We start from the raw sequence: 25,894 nt of genomic DNA on the forward strand, positions 1-25,894 counted from the left end.
ATATTTTCTCTACAATTATTACCAAGAAGATAATTTTTTAAGTGGAAGTACAAAGGCTGCCATTGAATAGCAATATCTATAATACTCAAGTGACTATGCATGAAAAACTGATCTTGAAGTTTGGTTTAGCCTCTATCACCAATGCTTACCACTATTCATAAATGCAGTGAAAATTGTATAGGTGACATTAATCCAGAGAGAAACAGCTGTCCCCATTGATGTATCAACTGTGTAGAAGATAGAGATCCATGATTCTCTAGTCACCATTCCCAGTTCACTATATTTAAGAAATATGGGAATAAATAAATGTTATAGTGTCTAAAATATTTTAAAAGATACTTATGTAAAAATATTTTCAGATATTTTGAAAATGATCATCAAGTAACAGTTGGCAACATATTAGATATTATTTGAAGACTGTAGGAGTTTTGTGTGCTATAATAATGATTTATTTTGTAATTATCATTAATTTTCATGAGCAAGTGTCCATTTGTAAATAAAGTTGCTTGATTGTCTATGAGAAGCCATAGATGGACATAGACCTTGGCTGCTATTACTTGCCACTGATGTCTTTAGCATTAAATCCTAGGTAGGAATGAAGACAATATGCCTCTCAAGATGAGTAAATCTGATTTTTTCAATGCGTATTATATTTCCTTATAATGACCTGGCAGTTATTCATTCTCCAATGTCATGACTATTCATCATATGATGAATTTTCTAAAAGTCAGTCCATCTTGGTTTACTACATAGATGGAACCTGCCTCAAAAATAATAATAGAACTTTAACTCAGAAAGATTAACTTTAATAACTTAAAAATTACGCTCCTTGAGTGTATATGTGTTCCTTGTTCTTGCTGATATCATAGATATATCTAATTAATTGTGAGTGGGTTATTTCTAATATAGACATCTCCAGATTTAGTTGGAAAGAAAGTAAAATTAGGAGTTAAACAGACCTTTGTCTGATTTCTAGTTCTATAACTTACTTGAGCTATGATTTTATTTTATAACCTATAATTATACCTTACTGTACCTTATAATAAGCAAGCTAAACTATTTAATTTGCATGCCTGACAATTGCTGATTTTGTAGATTAAAAGAGAAAATTGTTACAAGAACCTAGCACAGTGCCTGGTTCAATGTAAGCAAATGTATGGAAAAAAAATAACATACACCATGAATAGCAGTTTTACTGAGTAATTTCTGACACTATGTAATATTCTAGGCTTTTTTTTCTCTCTCTCTCTCTTTTTTTCTTCCTCCAACCCTAGAATAAGCCATTTCTTCAAGGAGACATGGTATTTATTATTGGAAAATAACATTAGAAAGTAAGACCTGATGGGCTTTTTGCTACTAGGATGTCATTTATTTTAGCCCTGTCGGTTGACAGAGCACCACATGTATATGCACAAGTTTATAAATATCTCCCTATAAAGCCATCTGTATCTATATTAAGTAAAATATGAATTAATACTGGTTCCTGTAACTATATTATCAGATAGATCATTCTAGTCTTCTCACCTCGTTTATGTGTAAATCCCAGTTTTTAAAAAAATTTTATTTATTTTTGAGACAGAGTCTTGCTCTGTCACCCAAGCTGGAGTGCCATGGCAGGATCTCAGCCCACTGCCACCTCTGCCTCCTGGGTTCTAGCAATTCTCCTGTCTCAGCTCCCTAGCAGCTGGGATTACAGGCTCATGCCACCATGCCCAGCTAATTTTTGTATTTTTAGTAGAGACGGGATTTCACTATGATGGTGAGGCTGATCTCAAACTACTGACCTCATGATCCACCCACCTTGACCTCCCAAGGTGCTGGGATTACAGATGTGAGCCACTGCACCCAGCCTGTAAATCCCAATTTTCACAATAAGAAACCTAGCCCCATAATCTGCCATTTATTCATTTATTTACTTAATTGTTCAACTTCAGTAAACATGTATAGCAGTATCAGAATTGTTAACACAATTTCTATAATAAATCTTCCCTAATATATCTCTCTACACATATCCTACTTGTTTGTTCCTCTGGAGAACCCTAATACATACTCTAATGGAATACAACTTTATCAGCTAGAGTACAGTGCTTATTTGCACATTCTTTGATCTTTAGTCTTACAGACTCCACTCACTTCAAAAGTTGTTTTGATCACCAATTCTCCGTACTTACTTCCCTCAGATGTTGCATTTCTTTCTAAAATTCCTTGACCTCTTATTTTTTAAAGTAAATTTGCACACATTTAATTTCACTGCTTGAATTGTGTAGTTCTTATTGACAAATGCATATTGTCATGTATCCACAATTACAATATCATATAGAATAGTTATCTGTACTTTACCTATTTATCCCTAACCCCAGACTGAACCACTAGCAACCACTGATTATTTTACTTCCTCTATAGCTTTGCCTTTCCCAGGACGTCATACAATTGGAATCACATAGTATGTTGACTTTTTCATACAGGCTTTTTTATTCAGCCATATTCATTCAAGTTCTCTTATGTATTTTTGTTCCTTAATAGGTTGTTCCTTTTTATCACTGAGTAATATTCCATTGTGTGGATGTATCACAGGTTTTTAAATTCATTCACCTATTAGATACTGTCTTGATTGCTTTTACTTTTCGCCAATTTTGAATAAGACATTATAAGTATTTTTGTGTAGGTTTTGTGTGGATATAACTTTTCAAAGTAACTGGAGTACTGCCTTGGAGCACAGTTGCTGGGATGTATGGTAATATTATGTTTAAATATATGAGAAACTGCCAAACTGTCTTCTAAAGTAGGCGTACTATTTTGCATTTCCACCAGCAATGAATAAAAGTTCCTGTCAATCCACATCTTTGTCAGCATTTTGTGTAGTCAGCTTTTTGGATTTTAGCCATTCTAATAGGTGTGTAGAGGAATTTCATATTACAGTTTTAATTTGCAATGGTTGAGGACAAATTATTTTGAGCATTTTTTCATGTGCTTATCTTTTCAGATATTGCCTATGTTATATATAAGTTTTCTTGTTGTTCAGCATATATTTTGGATACAAATTATTTGATTAGGTACATGGCTTACAAGTATTCTCTATGAGCTTCTGGCTTGTCTTTTCAATCTTTAAATAGTGTCTTTTGCAGAGCAGATGTTTTTAAATTGTAAGAACATAAAACTGACCACCTTTTCTTTTCATGGGTCATGCTTTAGGTATTACATCTAAATTCTTATCACTGAAGCCCGGAACACATAGATTCTCTCTCGCATCTACTTCTAGAAGTTTTGTAGTATCTTATTTACATTTATACCTCTGATTCATTTTAATTTGTCAACTGAAAAACAACAAAGTTTATATATTTGGAAAGTAGAGCTTTATTTCTCATAAAGGGATGCAGCCTTCAGGGTGGCTGTTCTGACAGGCTGGGAAGTATAGTCTCCAGCCAGAAGCCAGCAACAGACACTTCTAGGGAAGGGAAAAGTGTACAAGAATTTATTCTGAGCAGGGTGGGAGAATACACATATTTAATAAGCTATAAGATGTTTCATGAATATTTATTAAATGAAAAATATTCACATGTGCCATGCCCCTTCATGGGTCTCATGTACAAAAAATGGCAGCATTAGTATGATCCAAGGGTGGAATTTTTAGCCCTCTGATGTCAAAAGGTGAAGTAGAGGATGTACATGCTTTACTGCACATTCTACGTAGACTGGGCCAGAACCACTACATGGTTGGTGGTCTCTTATCCGGAAGAAATGCTGGTCAGTGGTTGTGCTGAAATCACAAAAGGGCAGGGCAGCACCAGACAGTTTGTTGATCTCAGCAGTGGAGTCTTTCAAAAGGGCTGGTTTCAATTTAGCCCTTAGGGACGAATGTCTAATGGTGGTTAGTGAGGGCAGAGGGTATAACCAGGTGTATCTGATCCCCGCAAATTGTCATAGCTGAGAATTCAGTTTTCAAGCTTTCTCTGAAGTCCCTTTGGCCAAGTGGGGGGATGGGGGAGGGGTCCGTTCAGTTGATTGTGGTGCTTTGGATTTTATTTTTATTTCTCAATTTAATTTTTGTGAAACTTGTAAGATCTAGGTCTAGGGTATTTTCTTTTCTTCTTTTTACACACAGTCATCCAATTGCTGTAGTACCATTTATTAAAAATGCTATATATTTTTCTGTTGAATACCCTTTGTACTTTTGTCAAATACCAGCTGATTACATTTGTTTGGGTCTTTTATTAGGATTTCAGTTCTGTTTTATTTATCTGTTTGTCTGTGCTTTTGCCAATGTTAGATTGTCTTGATTCTGTAACTTTATAGTAAGTCCTGAAGTCAGGTAGTATAAACCCTTCAAATTTGTTCTTCTTTTTCGCTGTCATGATGGGTATTTTTTTTTTTTTTAATGGAGTTTTGCTTTTGTTGTCCAGGCTGGAGTGCAATGGCACGATCTCGACTCACTGCAACCTTTGCCTCCTAGTTTCAAATGATTCTCCTGCCTCAGTCTCCGAAGTAAATGGGATTATAGGCATGCGCCACCACGCCCGCCTAATTTTGTATTTTTGGTAGAGACGGGGTTTCTCCATGTTGGTCAGGCTGGTCTCAAACTCCTGACCTCAGGTGATCCCCCTGCCTCGGCCTCCCAAAGTTCTGAAATTACAGGTGTGAGCCACTGCGCCTGGCCTCATGATGGGTATTTTAGGTCTTCTATTACTCCATATAAACATTAGAATCAATTTGATGATATCCACAGAGTATAAAGCTAAAATTTTTATGGGAATTGTAATGTATCTATAGATAAATTATAAAAGAATTGACATCTTAATATTGAATCATTCCTTCTAAGTAACACAGAGGTTAAAGAAGAAATTTCCAGATAAATGTTTTTTCAAATTTTTTCTTTACACAAAAATTAAAATATCACCTACAAAAATGTGAAAAGCAGAAAAATCAGTGCTTAAGAGAAAAGCATAACATGGAATGCATATATTTGTAAAACAAAAGATCAATAATCTATGCTTCTTTATTGGACAACTTGAAAAGGAAGAACAAGTTAAATCAAAAGTAGGCAGAGAAAAAGATATAATAAAAATTATGACAGAAATCAAAAAAATTTAAAAGAGAAACAATATAGAAAATCAAGAAAACTAAAAATTAGCTCTTCAACAATGTCAATGAAGTTGAAAAGTCTCAAGGCAGGCTAACTAAGAATAAAAGAGAGGACTCAAATTTCTGGTGTAAGATATAAAAGAGGAGTTATCACTACAGATCCTATAGATATTAAAAGGACAATAAAGTAATATTATGAACAAACCTACGTCCACTAATTTGACAAATTAGGTGAAATAGGCCAATTCATTAAAAGACATAATTTTCCAAATCTCACAAAAGCAAAAATAGACAGTGAAAAGGCCTATATATATTAAAGAAATTGAATCAGTATTAATAACCTTTTAAAACAAAAGACTCTAAGCTTAGATGGGTTTGCTAATTATTTCTACCAAACAACATGCACCAATTTTCTGCAATCACTTTCAGAAGATAGAAGTGGAAAGAATCCTTTGTAACTATTTATATGATGTAAGCATTATCCTAACACCAAAATCAGACAAAGTACCAAAACTGTAAAATAATCTTTCATGAATATTCATGCAAAAGTCTCAAGAAAATAGTAGCAAATCAAATCAAGCAATATTTGAAAATAATTATGCACTACAACCAGTGGAATTTATCCCAGGTTTGCAAGGGTGGTTCACCATTAAAAAATCAATTAATACAATCCATCACATCAACAGGAATTGAAGACAATCATATGATCATATAAATAGATGTAGAAAAACTATTTGACAAAATCTAACACCCTTTCATTATAAAAACCATAAGTAAACTAGGAATAGAGGAGAACTTCCTCAACTTTATAAAGAATGTCTATACAAATTTACAGCTACCATCATACTCAACAGTGAGAAATCCAAAACTTTCCCACCAAGATCAGAAACATGGCAAAGATGTTCCCTCTCACCACTGCCTCGGTGTTTGTTTTGAGAACAGTCTCACTGTGTTTCTTAGGCTGATCTTTAAACTTTGGGCTCAAGCTATCCTCCCATCGAGAAGCCCCGAGCAGAGGAGCTGGGATAACAGGTGTGCACTATCACATCCAGTACAACAAATCACTACTGCTTTACAAAACTGTACTCAAAGCCTAAATAATGCAATAAGACAATAAAAGAAAAATTAAAAATTATACATATTTTTAAGAAAAAAGAAACTGTCTTTGTTCACAGCAGACATTTCTATATAGAAAATCTGAAATAGTTGACAAAAATATTAATACAATTAAGAAGTGATTGTAGTAAGGTTGCAGGATACATGGTTAACATACGAAAGTCAACTGCCTTTCTAAGTAAGAGGGCTTTAAGCTCTTTGTGCCCCCAACGAAATGTATATAATGATATCTTTACCCCTAAAGTGATGGTGTTAGGAGCTAGGGCTTTGGGAAGTTGATCTTGTCATGAAGGTAGAGCCATCGTGATGGAGGAACAGCAGCTAGACACAGACTTTACACCCTTCACAAAAACTAATGCAAAATGTGTCATATACTTAAATGCAAAACTATAAAATGACTAGAACATAACATGTCAGAAAACATAGATGACATTGGTGACATTGGGCTTGGCAACTGCTTTTTAGATACAACACCAAAGGCAAAATGACTGAAATAAAAAAAAAAGATAGCTAAACTTAATTAAAAATAAACTTTTATTCTCTGAGAAAGATACTATCAAGAGAATAAACAGGCAAGCCACAGAATGGGAGAAAATATTTGAGAAAGATATGCCTAGTAAAGGAGCTATCCAAAACGTACAAAAATCTCTCAAAATTCAATAAGAAAACACACAACCCAATTTAAAAATTGCTGAAAACTCTTATCAAAGAAGACATGCCAATGGCAAATGAACGTATGCAAAGATCCTCCCCAGTATATGTTATCAGGGAAGTGCAAATTAAAACAACAATGAGATACCACTGCACACTCATTAGAATGGCCAAATTCCAGAGCACTGACAATGCCAAATGCTGGAGAGAATATAGAGCAGCAGAAACTTCCGTTCACTTTTGGTGGGAATGCAAAATGGTAGAGTGAATTTGGAAGGCAATTTGGCAGTTTCTTACTAAACTAAACATATTCTTACCATAGGATCCAGCAATTGTGCTCCTTGTTAGTTACCTAAAAGAGCTGAAAACTGTATACACACAAAAGCCTATATTCAATTTCTTATAGCAGCTGTATTTATAATTACCAAATCTTGGAAGTACCTAAGATATCCTTCAGTATGTAAATGGATAAGTATACTGTGGTAGATCCAGACAATGAAATATCACTTAATGGTTAAAGAAATGAACTGTCCTGTGATGAAAAGATCTGGAGAAAACTTAAATACATATTATTAAGTGATAGAAGCCAATCTGAAAGTCTACATACTCTATTATTTCAACTTCATTACATTCTCTAATAGGCGAAACAATGGATGCAGTATAAAAATTAGTAATTATAAGGGGTTAGTAGAGAGCACTAATAAGGTTGAATAGGTGGAGCACAGAGGATTTTTAGGGCAGTGAAACTATTCTGTGTAATACTATAGTGGTGAACACCTGCCATTATACATCTGTCAAGACAGAATGTAAAACACCAAGAGTAGTTCTAATGGAAACTGTGGACCTTTGGTGAAAATGATGGGTTGGTGCAGGTTTATTAATTATAACAAATGTACCACTTTGGTGGAGGATGTTGATTGTGGAGAAGGCTATTCCTGTGCAGGGGTGGTAGGTATCTGGGAAATCTCTGTATCTTCTGTTTAATTTTGCTGTGAGCCTAAGACTGCTCTAAAAATTATAGTACCCCAATCTGAGAATATGTAACATCTCTCCATTTATTTATTAACTTTTTTGATTATTTCATCAGTGTTTCTGCATATAGATAGTATTTTCTTTCTTAGATTTATCCCTAAGTGTTTCCATTTTCAGCACTATTATAAAAGGTATTGTGTTTTTAATGTCAAATATCTGTTTTTCATTTCTGGTATATAAGAAGGCAATTAATTTTTGCATATCAATCTTGTATGTGGTGACCCTATTATAATTACTTATTAGTTCTAAGTGTGCTTTTTATTTTATTTTATTTTCCTGTTTTGGATTTTCTCCATGGACAATCATGGCATCTGCAATACAATCTTGTTTTTTCTTTCTCAATTTACTTAAATGTTCCTTTCTCTTCTTACCTTATTGCATTAGTTAAGAATTCCAGTACTGCATTAAATGAGTGGTGAGGGGAGCATTCTCATCTTGTTTCCAAACTTAGAGAGAAAGTGTCCAGTTTCCTATCATTAAGTAAGCTGCTAATAAAAACACCCTTGCAAAAATTATGACAATTAGAAAATTATAACAGTGAAAGAGGCCTGATCTACACCTCCCACTGCCACATCTTGCCTTTCCCTTAATTGTTCCTGGACTTAGGCTAAGCTAACTTTGGGAGATACTTAGTTTATAATTTAAATGATAATAGCCCTTCTACAAAACTCAATCAGCTTTGTAAAGGTAATGAAAGGCCATCGGGCTAGCAAGAGAAGAGGAAACTGAATTCTGCCAAGATGTGGACTGGCCACGAGATATGCAACTTTACTTTTGTAGATCAGCATTTTGAGATATGTTTTCAGGTTTTTCATATGTCTAACATCCACGGCTCCGCCTGGATCTGCCAACCCCACTCCTGTGGCCCCACCCCAAAGCAGTTCAGCTCAAGAGGACAGTTTTGACTCCCTATGATGATTTCAACTCCACCCTAACCAGTCAGCAGCAAGCACCCATTGCTAGCTACTCCCCTCACTTCCCCTAACCTGCCTTTGAAAAACTCCTAACCTAGGAGCCTTCGATAAGATTGATTTAAGTAATAACTGTCTCTGATCCTTGGTGTGGCCATCCTAACATCAATTAAACTTTTTCTTTACTTCAATGTTGTGGTCTTTATTTGTGCAGCAGGCAGGAAGAACCCATTGGACAGTGACACTAACTGTAGGGTTTTTGTTAATGTTCTTTATTGAGTTGAGGAAGTTTCTCTCTATTCCTAGTTTTCTGAGAGTTTCTGTCATGAATGCGTGGTGGAATGAATCTGTGCAAGTTCAATTAGATGGTGTTATTTGGGTCCCCTATATTTGTACTGATTTTCTACTTGTTTAATCTATGAACTATGAAGTTAACGTTAGCCTAAAGCTGCCTCCTTATATATTTTAGTTTAGTCTAAAGGTTTCTCTGAATGTAGTGATCTGTAACTTAACCAGGTGTGCAAACAGACTGTAACCTATTCTTGAAACAAGTAGTCAAGTTTCAGCCAATCACAGTAGCCACACTTCACCCACTCACTGGTGACTATGAACCCCCCAGATATGAGACGGGTCTCAATTTAGAAAGTTTATTTTTCCAAGGTTGAGGATGTACACCCGTAACACAGCCTCAGGAAGTCCTGATGACAGCTGCCCAAGGTGATCAGAGTTCAGCCTGGTTTTATACATTTTTATGGAGACATGAGGCATTAATCAACATACGTAAAATGAACATTGGTTCAGTCCTGAAAGGCAGGAAAACTTGAAGCAGAAGCAGGACAACTCTAAGCAAGGAGGGGGCTTCCAGGTCACAGGTAAGTGAGAGACAAATGGTTGCATTCTTTTGAGTTTCTGATTAACCTTTCCAAAGCAGGCGATCAGATATGCATTTATCTCAGTGAGCAGAGGGATGACTTTGAACATAATGGAAGTCAGGTTTGCCCTAAGCAGTTCCCAGCTTGACTTTTCCCTATAGCTTAGTGATTATGGAGGCCCAAGATATTTTTCTTTCACGTGACCAACTCTCCAAGCCGTGCTCAAGTAAGGCAAACACCAAGCTATAACCAATCCAGCCATTTCTGTACCCCGCTTCTGTTTTCTGCACTGTCCTTTCTCTGTTCATAAATCCTTCCTGACCTCATGGCAGCGCGGGAGTCATTCTGAACCTATTTGGATGGGATTCTCCCCAATTTGGAAATCATTCTTTGCTCAATTCAACAGTGTTAAATTTAATTTGTCTATAAAATGTTTATTTTAACACTACTGAAAGATGGATGTTGAAGTCTAGTTGTAATTGTGGATTTGTCTCTATTTCTCTTTTCACTATTTAATTTATTTTGCCTTGCATATTTTGACACATTACAGTTAGGTGACTAGTAAAGAAGAATTTACATCTTCTTGGGGCTAGAAGTGTCTGTTTTCTCTTGTGCACTTATTTTTGTATCCTCTTTTGTCTTTAGGTTACCCTAAAATCTCTTAATTAGCATCTCTGCCTTGTTGTTTTACCTATAACCCATCATTATTCTAGAGCTGGGCTGATGTGATGAATTGTGGAGAGAAGAGAACGTGTAATTTTAGGATTAAGCTCAGTGTTTTGGTGGTTCTATGCACCTTGGATGTGAACTTCACTACTGTTTCTCACCATCTCTCTCCTCTTTCTTCATAATACAGGAAGGCTGGAGTATGTCCTCTTTGGATAATTCTCTTCTCCTAAGTAGAAAAAATATCTTGTAGAGTCTCAGCCCTGCTAATAGGTAGGTCTTTGTTCTGGAGAACTCTCTGGGCTTGTTTCCAATTTTTTTTCCTTCTCTGCCCCTCCCCACTAGAAACACTGAGTTTTGTTTGTTTGTTTGTTTATTGGTTTGGGGTTTGTTTGTTCGTTTTTGCTTGCCTCTTCACAATGAAAATCCCACCTGGCTTCTTAGGGGAAAATCATATGAAGTGTGGGTCTTCTCCTAAGTATCTGGCCACTCTCATGTTGGTCTACGCTCTGTCTCCAGCAATTCATCAGTTACCACTTAGGCATTCTTACCAGTGTGGGGCTCCAGGGGCTTCTGCTGTAGGTAAACTGATTGATCAATCTTGGTTGTAATTCTCTGTATTCTCTTGTCTCTCCAGATTTGGGACAGGCAATTTGCCCTGCAACTTCAGTTTCTGATGAGTCTAAGTCAAGTCATTGATTTTAAGTTTTGTCAAGTGTTTTTTCTTGTTACAAGGGTAAGAGTGATAATTTCCATTCACCTTACCTGTTGGAATTGAACCCGGAAGTTAGGTAGGAGTTTTAAACACCTGTCCCCTGTATTTATTCACATGACATTATCAACAACACTCCTGAAAAAACAATCATATTTAAATTTTATTTTTTATTGATAGAAATCACACAGCTATAGTTTTAACATAGTTGTATTTTCTTTTTAATTTTCCCGCTAAAGTCAGTGCTAATTCACAGATACTTTTCTAAGGGAGACAAGAATTAAATAGCTGTCTTCCTGGTACTTGCATTAGAAAGAGCAACGGTAGTACAATACAAAGATGTAAGAGGAAGAATTTAACAAAATAAATTAGATACAACGTTTTCATCGTTGAGTTATTCAGAGAATGTGAAATAGTTTAACACATAATGTAAATTTCTTTAGCTAAAGTTTGCTAAAATAACCGAAGGGATCCAATGTACACTATGATCTTACAGAATAGTCAACCTGCCCTGATATTTGTAGGGTTTTCAGCTAGACATTGTAATTGTGATTTCTTAGTTTTAAATATATTTGTTTTCTTTAGGATGATGATTATTATTAAAAAATAGAAATATCAATGATCCTGCATTACGTTTTCTGAAATTGTCTAAACGTAACATTGATTCATTTAAAACGATTCACATGCCTGGAAAATACTCATTATTCAACGTATGCTCTCCTTTTTAAATTGAATCCTTTAAAACAGTGAAGTTCAGCAGTGAAGTGCAGCTTCACTGAATCAGTTCTAGTTTTCATCAAAAGTCAAGATGAAACATTTTATGCTCTCTGAATAGGATGTCTTGTTTTGCAGACAAATTTCTGGTGTTCTTTGGTTTGTAACAAAACTTCCATTGTAGAGATCAGAAGAAAGATATGTAGAATTGAAACCTCATCAAAAACGGAAAGCAAAGTATAAAATAGGCTCCAGCATCACATTTTTCTACAGAAAATTGAAGTTAAAAAAAAACAACAAAAAAACAGTCACTGTCAACCACTGTTGGCAGGAAATTTACCTTTGGAACGAGGGTGAGATTTGAAAAATGCTATTATGGATGCAAATTAATATTTAACTGAGAAAAACATCTCTTTCACGTACTCATTTGTCTAACAAAACACAAAGGTGTTTGTATAACATTTTCTTTTTTACATTAGCAAACTAAGGGACAGTGAAGCTTAATAGTTTGTTTATTCTGTTTTGTTGTATTTTCCTCTGGTCATAAAGATACTTTGTATCAGACTCAGCATCAAACTGGGATCTGCACACAGGTCACAATAGAATCCAGTATTCCTGTTGTCTATCTCTTAAAAAAAAGAAATTTGTTGCTTTCTACTGATTTGTCAGAAAACCTTGGAGTTTTTGACTTAAAGTATGGCATTGGATAATTGACTTTATTTCCTGATTGAAAATGGGATATAAAATAAACAAATCATTCAAGCTCATTTTAATTTTCTGAATTCAGATAAATCAGATACAAATTGCCTTTTTGAAAGTGGTTTTTATTGAAGGTATGTTGTTTTTCTTTTCACTTGTCTCCTTAGAAAATGGGCAAAACAATTGATATGTTTTAATGAGTAAGTGCTTTTTAAGTGTTTTCTCAAGGAAGCATCAAGATTTATTCCAATAACTACTTTTATAGCGATGCCTTTCAAATGCAGATGCACATACATCTGTCCATTAAAAGGCAGACTTTGATTCTATAGGTTTAGGAAATTGACTTCGATTCTGTATTTTTAACAAGCTCCCAGATGGTGCTGATGCTTTTTATCCATGGACCACACTCATAATAAGGATTTTTCTCCTGAATAGACTTAATGCAACAAGACAAGCCTTGTGCCTTACTTCTCCTAACCAAATGGGCACATTTTCAGAAATTAACTTGTAATTAAATAATTGGGTTTCAACCCTGTTTGTATGTTACCTGACCATGGACATTTAAGTACTGTCAGATTTTTTTTTGTTTCCTATTTTAAGTTCCAGGGTACATGTACAGGATGTACAGGTTTGTTACATAGGTAAATGTGTGCCATGGTGGTTTGCTGCACCTATCAACCCATAACCTAGGTATTAAGCCCAGCATCCATTAGCTCTTTTCCCTAATGCTCCCCTTGCACCCCTCGGACAGGCCCCAGTGTGTGTTGTCCCCTCCCTGTGTCCATGTGTTCTCATTGTTCAGCTCCCACTTAAAAGTGAGAACATGGGGTGTTTGATTTTCTGTTCCTGCATTAGTCTGCTGAGGATAATGACTTCCAGCTTTATCTATGTCCCTGCAGAGGACATGATCTTGTTCCTTTTTATGCCTGCATAGTATTCCATTGTGTATATTTACCATATTTTCTTTATCCAGTCAGAATGGTGATTATTAAAGTCAAGAAACAACAGATGCTGACGAGGTTGTGGATAAATAAGAACACTTTTACACTGTTGGTGGGAATGTAAATTAGTCCAACCATTTTGGAAGACAGTGTGGTGATTCCTCAAAGATTTAGAACCAGAAATATCATTTGACCCAGCAATCCCATATATACCCAAAGGACTACAAGACTGTTTCTGTGTGTCTGTGTGTAAGTGTGTGTGTGTGTGTGTGTGTGTTTTCCTCTTGAGACGGAGTCTCGTTATTGTTGGCCCAGGCTGGAGTGCAATGGCACAATCTCAGCTCACTGCAACCTCTGCCTCCCGGGTTCCAGCAATTCTCTGACCTCAGCCTCCCGAGTAGCTGAGATTATAGGTGCCCGCCACCATGCCTGGCTAATTTTTGTATTTTTAGTAGATATGTGGTTTCACCATGTTGGCCAGGCTGGTCTCAAACTCCTAACCACAAGTGATCCACAAGTGATCCACCTGCCTTGGCCTCCCAAAGTTCTGGGATTACAGACGAGAGCTACTGCCTGCACCCTAAAAGATGTTTTATAGGGGCGTCTCAATTCTACTATGGCAATGTGGCTAAGACTCTGTAGCAGTAATACATCACTTTGTTTCCAGAAGCTCTCCTTTCCTCTGTGTGGTGTCATAAATATGGCTAACTTTTATTAAGCATGGACTCTTAGTGGAGATTTATGTAGAATTCTGAGTAAGAAAAGTGTCCCTGCTTTTTGAGAAGGTGCCAATACTTTAGAATTTTACAAAATACCCATTTTCCTGTTTTTTAAAGGTAGATTGAAGAACATCTTAACTATAAAATACTTCAAACATTGTAAAAAGTATAAAAAAATAATAGCAAGTACATGTTAATATTTTGTGATTTTGTTTTCTCTTTCTTTCTCTTAAATGCAGCTCCTAATACTGTCTAAAACAGGATCTTTCTCCCTGGCCCAGTGGTATCCCTTGTTTTATATCATAATCCAAGATTACTTTAGACTTCTTAACATATCTATAGCTATGTTTAGATATAGAAATTTCTACAGATGGTTCACAGATAGATAGATACATAGGTAGATGATAGAGATATACAAAATAATAGTATCATTTCTATTTTTTTAATTTTGCATAAACTGTATCTTATTATATAGATCATTTGGCTTATTCATTCAAAATAAAGACTGTAAAATGTATATCTAGCCAATACACTTAAACTACTGATTATCATTCCATTGTTCAATAGAACATCTTTATTTATCCTCCTAGTATTAGAGAACTTTCTACTCTATTTTGATGGCAAATAATACAGCTATAAGCATCAGAGGGCATACATCCTTGTGCATATGAGTAATACCAAAGTGTGATGGTTCCTCTGTGTTGTTAATACTTGGAGTTATCCAATTTGCGTGTATTTCACTAATTTGATAGTTATGTTTTAGCATACATTTTTATGTTTATTTGTACAGGCAATTATCTTTCATATTTTCTTCTTTTTGATTCATTTGTCTTGAAATCTGTGAATAACTTGTTATGATTTGATAATTTTTATTTTTTAAACTTCTGCATAATTAGGATTTTAATTATTTATATACTCAGTATGCTAATCATTTCTTCAGTTATGTATTTTGAAAATATCATCTCCCAGGTGTGGATATCTTTCAATTTAGGACATGTTTATTTCAATATAGAAAAATTATCTAGCTTTTAGTTTGTTTTTTTCCTTTTGAGGCCTCATAGATGGTATTTGTGTAGGCTATGCAGTAAGAACATATTTTTTCATGCTGCTTTGCAATTTCACCTGTCATAAAAAGTTACAACACATTTACAAAATTTTACATGTACATATGCTTCATGGTTAATTCCTTCGGGACACATATACTGTCTACCATGATACCAATAACACACTTTTTTTTTTTTTTTTTTTTTTGAGACGGAGTCTCGCTCTGTCACCAGGCTGTAGTGCAGCGGAGCAATCTTGGCTCACTGCAACCTCCGCCTCCCGTTCCTGTAGCCTCATAATGAATTTACCTAAATAGTAAATAACAAATTTAGTTCTTACAATTTGTTTTGGCCATTCCTGGGCTTTTCTTCCTCCGTAAGAAGCTTATATGATTTTTTCTTCAGTTTCATTAGATAGAAGCTGGTGGAAATTTTATTGGAATTGCATGGAGTTATTATGATTTGAGAAAAGTATATGTTGAGTAATATACTTCTATTTATTTATGAGAAACATGTATGTTTTTAAAAGTATATGTCTTACTTTTAAGTTCTTTGACAAATTATTGTAATTGACTCTATTAAAAACTAGCATAGGCTAGGTGCTGTGGCTTATACCTGAAATCCCAGCACTTCGGGAGGCCAAGGCAGGCAGATCACTGGAGCCCAGGAGTTTGAGACCAATCGGCAACATGGAGAAACCTCATCTCTACAAAAAATACAAAAACAAAAAAAAATAGCTGGGTGTGGTGGCACACACCTGTAGTCCCAGCGACTTGGGAGATTGAGGTGGGAGGATCACCTGAACCCAGGAGGCTGATGTTGCAGTGAGCCATAATCACACCACTGCATTCCAGCCTGGGCGACAGAGTGAGACTCTGTCTCAAAATGAAAAACAAACCAACAAAAAATATACATATATATTCGTTAGTTTTCTTTCCCCCTTCCAGGTATGCAGCAGAATTTGACAGTATCTTCATTTTTATTATACATTGACATGCTTACTCAGTTATAAGAATGCTATTAATTTTGGTATCATCTCATATTCTCTCAAATATTCTATTATAGAATCACATTTTTCACCTTTTTTTGTAACAAGAGTTTAGCTGCTTTTTTCCTCCTAATTATTTATTTATTTTTTCTTACTTATATGTTGTTCCATGGTGCAAGGCCTCCAATAAAACGCTGTGCACACATAGTAATAGTGATAACTTTTGTCTGTTTCATAATTTAATTGAACTGCTTCTAAAACTTTACCATTATATATTATTTTGGATAGTTTGTTTGATAGTTATTTTCTATCAGATGAAGGGAATTATCTTCTCTCCTTAATTTCTGGATGCATTGGTTCAGTTAGATTTATTGGTTGTTAATTATTATTATTTTTGCATCAATTGAAATGATCACATCACCTTTTCCTCTCTCATCTGTTAATATGGTAAGAATGTAACATATAGTCTATCTAATGCTAATGACACCATTATGGCCATTATAGGTTAAACTTAGTTTGTTCATGCTGTTTTGTTCACTTTCATAATTTTGGTGAGAGTGCTGTGATACCAATATTATACTTCACATTTTTGCATATCTAATCTTAACTTTGACTTATCTATAATTTTCCTTTTTCAGGCTATCTTTGCCTGGTTTTGCTGTCACAGCTATGGTAGCCTTATGAAATGAGTTTGGAAGCTGTTTCTCAGTTTTCTGGCCTCTTTTAAGTCTTTTGGGACAGTTTATATAATTTCGAGATTACTTCTTTTGGGGTTTTATAGAACTTTCTTAAATAGATTTTAAACTAGAGAAATTAAACTACAGCTTTAAGTTTTACAAGTAGTTTATTGAGGTTTACATTTCATTTTGAATTAGTTTTAATAATTTTTACTTTTTGAAAATGTCTATTCTGTGTAGATTGTAAAGCTATTTAGATAATTTTGATTTTTAAGCCATTGAATTTATTGTTTTACATTATTTTAATTTCTAGTGTTTGCATGTTTATATTTTTATATTTTCTTGATTCATCATGGCAGAGTTTTATCAACAGTATTTTTTAAAGAATCAGGTTAAAAAATATTTTCTGTAGGCATATCTTATATTGATTATGTTCTTACACAAATATTTTTTGTGCTTACCCTTTTGCTATTTATCTAACTCTCTGAACTAAATATTTATCATGCATTTCTCAGCCTTTTTGTGGAAATGAATTTTAAAATGGAAAATGTCCCTCAAAGTACTGCTGCAGTTGCAGCCTCCATGTTTTGAGATATAATTTGTTAATATTATCATTAATCAGTATTATCTCTTTTGTGTGTTGTTTTATAAGACATGAATTATTTAAATATATATTTTTTATTTTCCAAAGTATGATGCTTTTGGTGATTTTTCAAAATATGAATTCAGAATTTTATGGTGTGTGCATGATATATCATCTGTCTTTGTATTTGTTGAGACTTTTTTTGTGTCCTGTGTTGGTGATTGAAATTATCTATCTACACTTCAAAATTATATTCATGTTTTTATATGCGATGTAACACGTCTCTTTCACCTTGCTAATTATATTTTTATGTTCTTTAATTCCATATCTGTGTGGATCACTTGTTTTAAAACATTTTGAAAAAGGCTAATTATAAATAGAAGATGTTAAAATTCCTAATTATGTTGTGCATTAGTTGGTTTTGGGGGATAAATTTGTGAATTTTATTTCATATACTTTGGTCTTATAACAATATGTGCCACAGGTTTAGGATATTACATCTTATGTATACTTGTTATACTTGTTTTTAAAATATCATTATTCATTAACTTTCTCTATTCCTAGTTGCATTTATTTACTTCTTAAAGTATATTTTTATGATATCAATATTGCTATGGCAGCATTTTTTTCTTTATTATTTGCAATACATCTTTGATGGTTACACTAGGTAATATCATCACATATATCATTTAATTCCCTATTCCTCTTTTTAACAATATCGAATCTGCTGTTTAAGTAATTCATTAAGAATTCAATTTGAATAACTCTTTGTTATTTCAAAAAATATATTTGATCCCTTTTCCGGTATGTGTTACTCTCTTTCATGCCTATTTTTTCTTTTTTAATACTTCTCTTCCTATCATGTCATCTTTTTAAGACTACTGGTTTCATTAGACATTTTTAGTTTTCCTCTTATCTCAAGTTTTGTGGAGATTAACCCTGCTTATTGTTATGCCTGCTCCTTTTCAGTAGGGGGGATAATTTCTTTTTATTAGATATGATTTCCTTTTTCCTTTACTTATTTCTATTCACTATTCGAAGTATTCTCCAAGTTGGCCTTGAGTTTGTATCTGTTGCTTATACTAGATTGGCATTGTCTTGGGGCTGATTTTTATATTCATATGGGCCTGATCATTAAACAGCTCTTCAGTAATATAAAATCAAATGAATAGAAAGCAAGGTGCCAGCATGATAACTCAATATTTTTTGGAAAAATACCCTTACCCTCAGCTCCCAAGTATAGACATCAGTAGCCTCATAGTCATATCATCTCTCAGCTTCATGTTTTGGGCAGCCTAAGTTATCTCGTCATTGAGACTTTAGCATTGCCAAAGGTCAGGGCTTTCATCCCCTCCATGAGTTTGATTTCCTCCCAATCTTTGGGGCAGCAATGTCTGAAATTTCCCAAGCCTCTCATCACTTTAGGGCTCAGTTGAGCAATTGCCAACCTCTCTGCTTCCTGATTGTTAGCTTCTCTTCACTTATAGCCCCTGCAGATTTTGCTGCCAATTTTAGCACTAGCATTATTTTAAAAAAGCTGGATTTAATCCAGAGTGTTTAGCTATTTGTAGGAAGATTTTCATGGTAACCTACTTCTTTATTTTATTGGAATCAGAAGTCTCCCCTTCCTCTGTTATTCCTTATCCGAGAGATCCATAAAATTCAGAATTATTTCTTTTTAAATCAGTGCGCTATATTTGGTCTCATTAAAATAAACGATCCACTTTGTTTGTTAGTTGTTTTGTTTGTTTTTAACTCCAAGTAACCTGTCAAGCTCCTATTTTTTGTGTGCCTTTTTTATTCACTTAAGCACCATAGACCATCACAACTACCATGCTCTTACTGATATTCTCAGTCCTGTATGCTTATCCAACCCTTCTCTACCTACATTCATAGCCAGAATGAAGTTTTTTTAACCCATCAAATTGTTCCTTCCTGCTTAAAACCTTTGATGTTTCTCCAATACCTATAGATAAAGATCTTTAATGAAAGCTTAAGAGATGCTCAATGGTGTGGTCTTGATCTACCTAGAAATTGCACCTTGAGATTGCTTCCCATTTTCTTGCATCTTTTAAGAATGCTGGCTTATTTTCTTCCCTCACTTGATCAGCGCTCTCTCATGTCAAGAATATACTATATGGTAATGTTTTTCAACGTAGGTTCCTAGAACAGCAGCATCAACATCATCTGGGCATTTATTAGAAAAGCAAACTTCAGAGTCACATCCTAGACTTATGAATCAGAAACCCTGTGGGCAGATGCCAGCAGTCCACACTTTCACAAGCCCTCCAGGTGTTTCTGATACATATTAAATTTGGAAAACCACTTCCATATGCTGTTTCTTCTGTTTAAGACACTCCTGCTTCTGTACCCTTGGCATGCTTGCCTAGGCAATCTGTCTCATGCTGTGGGCTTCAGATCAAAAGTCACTTTTTGGTGTGGCAAAATAGACCCTTAAATGAGGTTGAGTCTACCTATGATACTTACCTGAGGTGTGTTGTGCTTCCTTCATAATTATAGTTACCATGTAGGATGAGATCAAATACTTTTTAATATATACCTTCTACAAGAAATGCAGGCTCCTGAAAGTAGAGGATTTCAGTTGCTTCTTGTCATGTATATTCAAGGCTTGTCACATGCTCTGAAGTCATATAATTGGAAAACATTTTTAAGTGAATAAAATGAATGAATGCATGATTTAAATATTTTGTTTGTAGAGGTTGAAATTAGTACTCTCATCCAAGTCCTAACCGGGCCCGACCCTGCTTAGCTTCCGAGATCAGACGAGATCGGGCGCGTTCAGGGTGGTATGGCCGTAGACAATATATAGTATATGAATATATGAATATATATAGTACTATATATATGAATATAGGTCTATATATACACACACTGTATTTATGACTATATATGACTATATATATAAATATGACTATTTATGACTATATATATTCATATATATGTAGTACTATATATATTCATATAGTACTATATATATATTCATATATTCATATAGTACTATATATATATTCATATATATATATATATATATATAGTCCTGTGTCATTTATTTTAAAGTCAATGATTGGTGGGTGAAAATTGTGAACAGGTAGGAGTTGTTGAAATACTTAGATCCAAGTGTAGACTCAATCTTCAGTTTCTTTAATACTCATTAAAACCTTACTCTATGCAAAATGTTACTAAAATTTTAATAGACTACTACAGCAGTGTTTCCAGGTGAACCTGGAAAGGACAGCTGGTGGTGAGAGTTTGGACTGCCTAATGTGAGTTGTCCCAAACGTTGATGAGCTGCTCTCCTTCCCTCACCCTTCTCTTTCTACCTCTAAGGGCCTCATCCTGTTCTCTGTGCTCTGGAAAATATTTCATCTCAGAAGATTCTGTTTTCCTTTTTTTTTTTCTTTTTGCTTTTGGTTGTGCCTTTTCTTCAATGTTAAGAATTTATTTTCTTTATTATAAAAATCTACTGGCTGTTTATTGTTATAGTATATTTTGTAGCAATTTATAATTCTTTCTTTTGAATTTTAATTTATACAATCATATTTCCACAGTTTTATTTTATTTACCTATATCTGTATTCATTTTATGCTCCTGTAAATTTTCAAACATCATTGTAATTCTTTCAGCCTATTTATTTCTAATGCTTCCAGTTCAAACATGCTTTAACATACTTTAGTAATAATATTTTATTTGCATAATTTGATAGATTTTTTTATTACCTTGATTATATTTTTGTGGTTTCAAATTTTCTCTTCGTAGTTTTTCTTTTTATTTTCTTAATTTTGTAGTTTAATATTTAAATTATCAATCTTATTTTCTTTTTAAATATTTTTATTTTTTAGTATTTTAATTTTCTTTTAACTTTTTGTACAAGAATTTACAATTTAGGATTTTAATTTTGGTCTAATCCATGTGCTCTTTCAAAATGTTGAATATATTTCTTTAAATTGCATGTATTATTTTTCAGTGATTTATTTTAGAATTTCATCAGGAGGCATAACTTTGCAGTTTTTATATAAGAAAATCTCATGTTATTGACAGCATAGTTTGAAAATTTCATTTAGCTATATCTGCAACTAAGCCTTCCCAGCTTCTGTAATAAAAAAGTTATTCATATCATCTATGAATTGATATATTCATATGTTAAACTTTTTATGAAATCACTGTGTGTTAGGGAAGTGTCAGTCTTAGATATGGCAGTGGAAAAATGGACTGGATTTTGGTCCATGAAACAATCATGCAATGTAAATTCAGATATACACACATAAAACATGCCATGTGATTATCGAGTTATGCCTAATGTAGTCTACGAGATCAGATAGGGGTATACAAAAAAGTGGTATGTAAGCAGAATGTTCCTGGCAGAGAATAGCAAATATAAATGTCCTGAGATAGGGACAAGTCTTGTGGCATTGGAAAAGTAGAAAGAAGATCCGTGCAAATAGAGAGTAATGCCTAGAACTAGGGTGAGACTAGTGTATGGAGGGTAGGGATCAAGTTGATCCTAACTCTGGAGTTTTAAACAGAGCTGAAAGTATGAAGTGGCTTGTAGATCATATTTAATTCTTTAAAAAATCATTCTGGTTCCTGAGTGGAGCATAGAATAAAAAAGATATGAGCGCAGAATAATTATAAGGTTATCTGTTGAAGAGATGAGTGTGGCTTGCACCAGGAGACTCGCAGTGGCAGTAGCAATAAGCAGGAGGGCTTGAAAATGTGTAGCAAGTAAAATCAGCAGGATTTAGCAAGTGTTTTCTAGTGGGAATGGAGATTAGCTTCTTTGTTAGATAGGGAACATTGGAGGAGAAGCAAGCTTGAGGCAAAATATCTTCTATCAGTTTGGAATATGTTTAGTTTAAAATCTGTGTGACTCTAACCACCCACACAAAAAAGTTAGAAAGATGCTTGGGCTCAGTTGAGGCTGAAGTGAGCTGTGATCATGCCACTGCATGCCTGTCTGAGTGATAGAGTGAGACCCTGTCTGAAAGAAAGAAAAAGAAAGAAAGAAGGAAAGAAAGAAACAAAGAAAGAAAAGCAAGCAAGTAAGAAAGAAAGCGATCAAATTAACAACCTAACATCACACCTAGAGGAACTAGAGAAACAAGGGCAAACCAACCCCCAAATCTAGCAGAAGAAAAGAAATAACCATAATCAGAGCTAAACTAAATAAAATTGAGATAGAAAAAAAAACATTAAAATGATCAAGAAACCAAAAGTTGGTTCTTTGGAAGAATAAATAAAATTGATAGATTACTAGCTAGATTAATAAAGAAAGAAAAAGGGAGAGAAGGCCCAAATAAATACAATCAGAAATGACAAAGCTGACATTACCATCAACCCTACGGAAGTACAAGAAAACACTCAGAGAGTATTAGGAACACCTCTATGCACACAAACTAGAAAGCTTAGAAGAAATGAATAAATTCCTGGAATCATACAACCTCCTAAGATTGAAACAAGAAGAAAATGAACCCAGAACAGACCAATAGTGACTTCCAAAATTGAATCAGTAATAAAAAGCCTGCCAACCAGAAAAAGCCTGGACCAGATGAATTCACAGCAAAATTCTACAAGACATGTAAAGAAGAATTGGTACTAATCCTACTGAAACTATTCCAAAAAATTCAGGAGAAGGGACTCCATTCTAACTCATTCTATGGAGCCAGAATTCTTCTGATATCAAAACTAGCAGAGACACAACAAAAGTGAAAACTTCAGGCCAATATCCCTGATGAACATAGATGCAAAAATCCTCAACAAAATCAATCAAATAGCACATTGTAAAGCTAACCCACCATGATCAAGTAGGCTTTATCCCTGGGATGCAAGGTTGGTTCAACATATGCAAATCAATTAATATGATTCACCTCATAAATAGAACTAAAAACAACACATGATCATCTCAAGAGATACAGAAAAGGGTTTTGATAAAATTCAACATCCCTTCATGTTAAAACTGGGCATGGAAGGAACATACCTCAAAATAATGAGAGCCATTTATTACAAACTCACAGACAACACCATACTTGATTGGGAAAAGCTGGAAGCATTCCTCTTGAGAACTGGAACAACAGGATAAGGATGCCCATTCTCACCACTCCTATTCAACGCAGCACTGGAAGTCCTAGCCAGAGAACTCAGGGAAGAGAAAGAAATAAAAGACGTCCAAATAGGAAGAAAAGAAGTCAACTGTCTCTCTTCACGGACAATATGATTTTATACCTAGAAAATCCCATAGTTTCTGCCCCAAAGCTCCTGGATCTGATAAACAACTTCAGCAAAGTTTCAAGATACAAAATCAATGATGTACAAAAATTAGTAGCATTTCTATACATTGATAACCTCCAACTTGTGTGCCAAATCAAGAGTATAATCCCATTCACAGTAGCCACAAAATAAATAAATAAATAAATAAATAAATAAATAAATAAATAAATAAATAAAATACCTATTAATACACCTAACCAGGGAGGTGAAAGATCTCTGTAATGAGAATTACGAAACATTGCTTAAAGAAATTAGAGGTAACACAAACAAATGGAAAACATCCCATGATCAAGAATAGGAAGAATCAATATTGTTAAAATGGCCAGCCGGGCGTGGCGGCTCACGCCTGTAATCCCAGCACTTTGGGAGGCTAAGGCGGGCGGATCACGAGGTCAGGAGATTGAGACCATCCTGGCTAACACAGTGAAACCCCGTCTCCACTAAAAAATAGAAAAAATTAGCCGTGCGTGGTGGCAGGCTCCTCTAGTTCCGGCTACTCGGGAGGCTGAGGCAGGAGAATGGCGTGAACCCGGGAGGTGGAGCTTGCAGTGAGCTGAGAGAGCTGAAATCGCGCCACTGCACTCCAGCCTGGGTGACAGAGGGAGAATCCTTCTCAAAAAAAAAAAGGCCATACTGCACAAAGCCATTTACAGATTCAATGCTTTTCCTGTGAAATGACCAATGATATTTTTTCACAGAATTATAAAAATATATTCTAAAAGACATATGGAACCCAAATAGCCAAAGCAATCCTAAGCAAAAAGAACAAAGCTGGAGGCATCACACTACCTGACTTCAAACTATACTACAAGCATGAAATAAACAAAACAGCATGGTACTGATACAAAAACAGACACATAAATCAATGGAATAGGTTAGAGAGCCCAGAAATAAAGCCATACACTTACAACCATCTGATCTTTGACAATGCTAACAGAAACAAGCAATGAGGAAAGGACTACTTCTTCAATGAATAGTGTTCAGATAACTGGCTAGCCATATGCAGAAGACTGAAACTGGATCCCTTCCTTTCACCATATACAAAAATCAATTTCAAGCTGGATTAAAGACTTAAATGTAAAATTTAAAACTATAAAAACTCTAGAAGAATACCTAGTAAATACCGTTCTGGACATAGGCCCAGGCAAAGATTTCACAATGAAGACTCCAAAAGGAATTGCAACTAAGACAAATATTGACAAGCGGGATTTAATTAAATAAAGAGCTTCTGCTCAGCAAAATAAACTCTCAACCGAGTAAACCTACAGAAGGGGGAAAAATGCACACTATATATCTTACAAAAGTCTAATATGAGAAATCTATAAGGAACTTAAATTAATGAGCAAGAAACAACCCCAATAAAAATTGGGCAAAGGACTTAAACAGACACTTCTCAAAAGAAGACATACAAGTGGCCAACAAGCATATTAAAAATGCTTAATATCACTAATCAGTAGAGAAATTCAAATCAAAACCATAATGAGATGCCATCTCACACCACTCAGAATGGCTATTAATAATGACTCAAAAAATTACAGAGGTTAGTGAGGTTGTGGAGAAAAGGAACACTTATACACTGCTGGTGGGAATGTATATTACCTCAGCTGCTCTGGAAAGCAGGAGTTTTTGGAGATTTCTCAAATAACTTAAAACAGAACTATTACTGGACCCAATAATCCTATTACTGGGCATATACCCAAAGGAATATAAATTATTCTACAGAAAAGCCAGATGCACACATATGATTTTTTTGCAGCACTATTCACAATAGCAAAAAAATGGAATCAGCATAAATGCCCATCAATGGTAGGCTAGATAAAGAAAATGTGGTACATACATACCCTGGAATACTACATAACCATTAAAAGAATGAGATCATGTCCTTTGCAGAAACATAGGTGGAGTTGGAGGCCACTATCCTAAGTGAATTAATGCAGGCACAGAAAACCAAATACCACATGTCCTTATTTAGAAGCGGGAGCTAAACATTGACTAGGTATGGCCACAAAGAAGAAAACAATAGACACCAGGGTCTATTTGATGATGGAGGGTGGGAGGAGGGTGAGGATGGAAAAACTACCTATTGGGTACAGGGCTTATTACCCGGGTGACACAATAATCTGTACACCAAACCCCCATGACACACAATGTACCCATTTACCCATGTAACAAACCTGCACATGTACCCCCGAATCGAAAATAAGCA

This window comes from Symphalangus syndactylus, chromosome 15, assembly GCF_028878055.3.
Source record: "Symphalangus syndactylus isolate Jambi chromosome 15, NHGRI_mSymSyn1-v2.1_pri, whole genome shotgun sequence".
NCBI lineage: Eukaryota > Metazoa > Chordata > Mammalia > Primates > Hylobatidae > Symphalangus > Symphalangus syndactylus.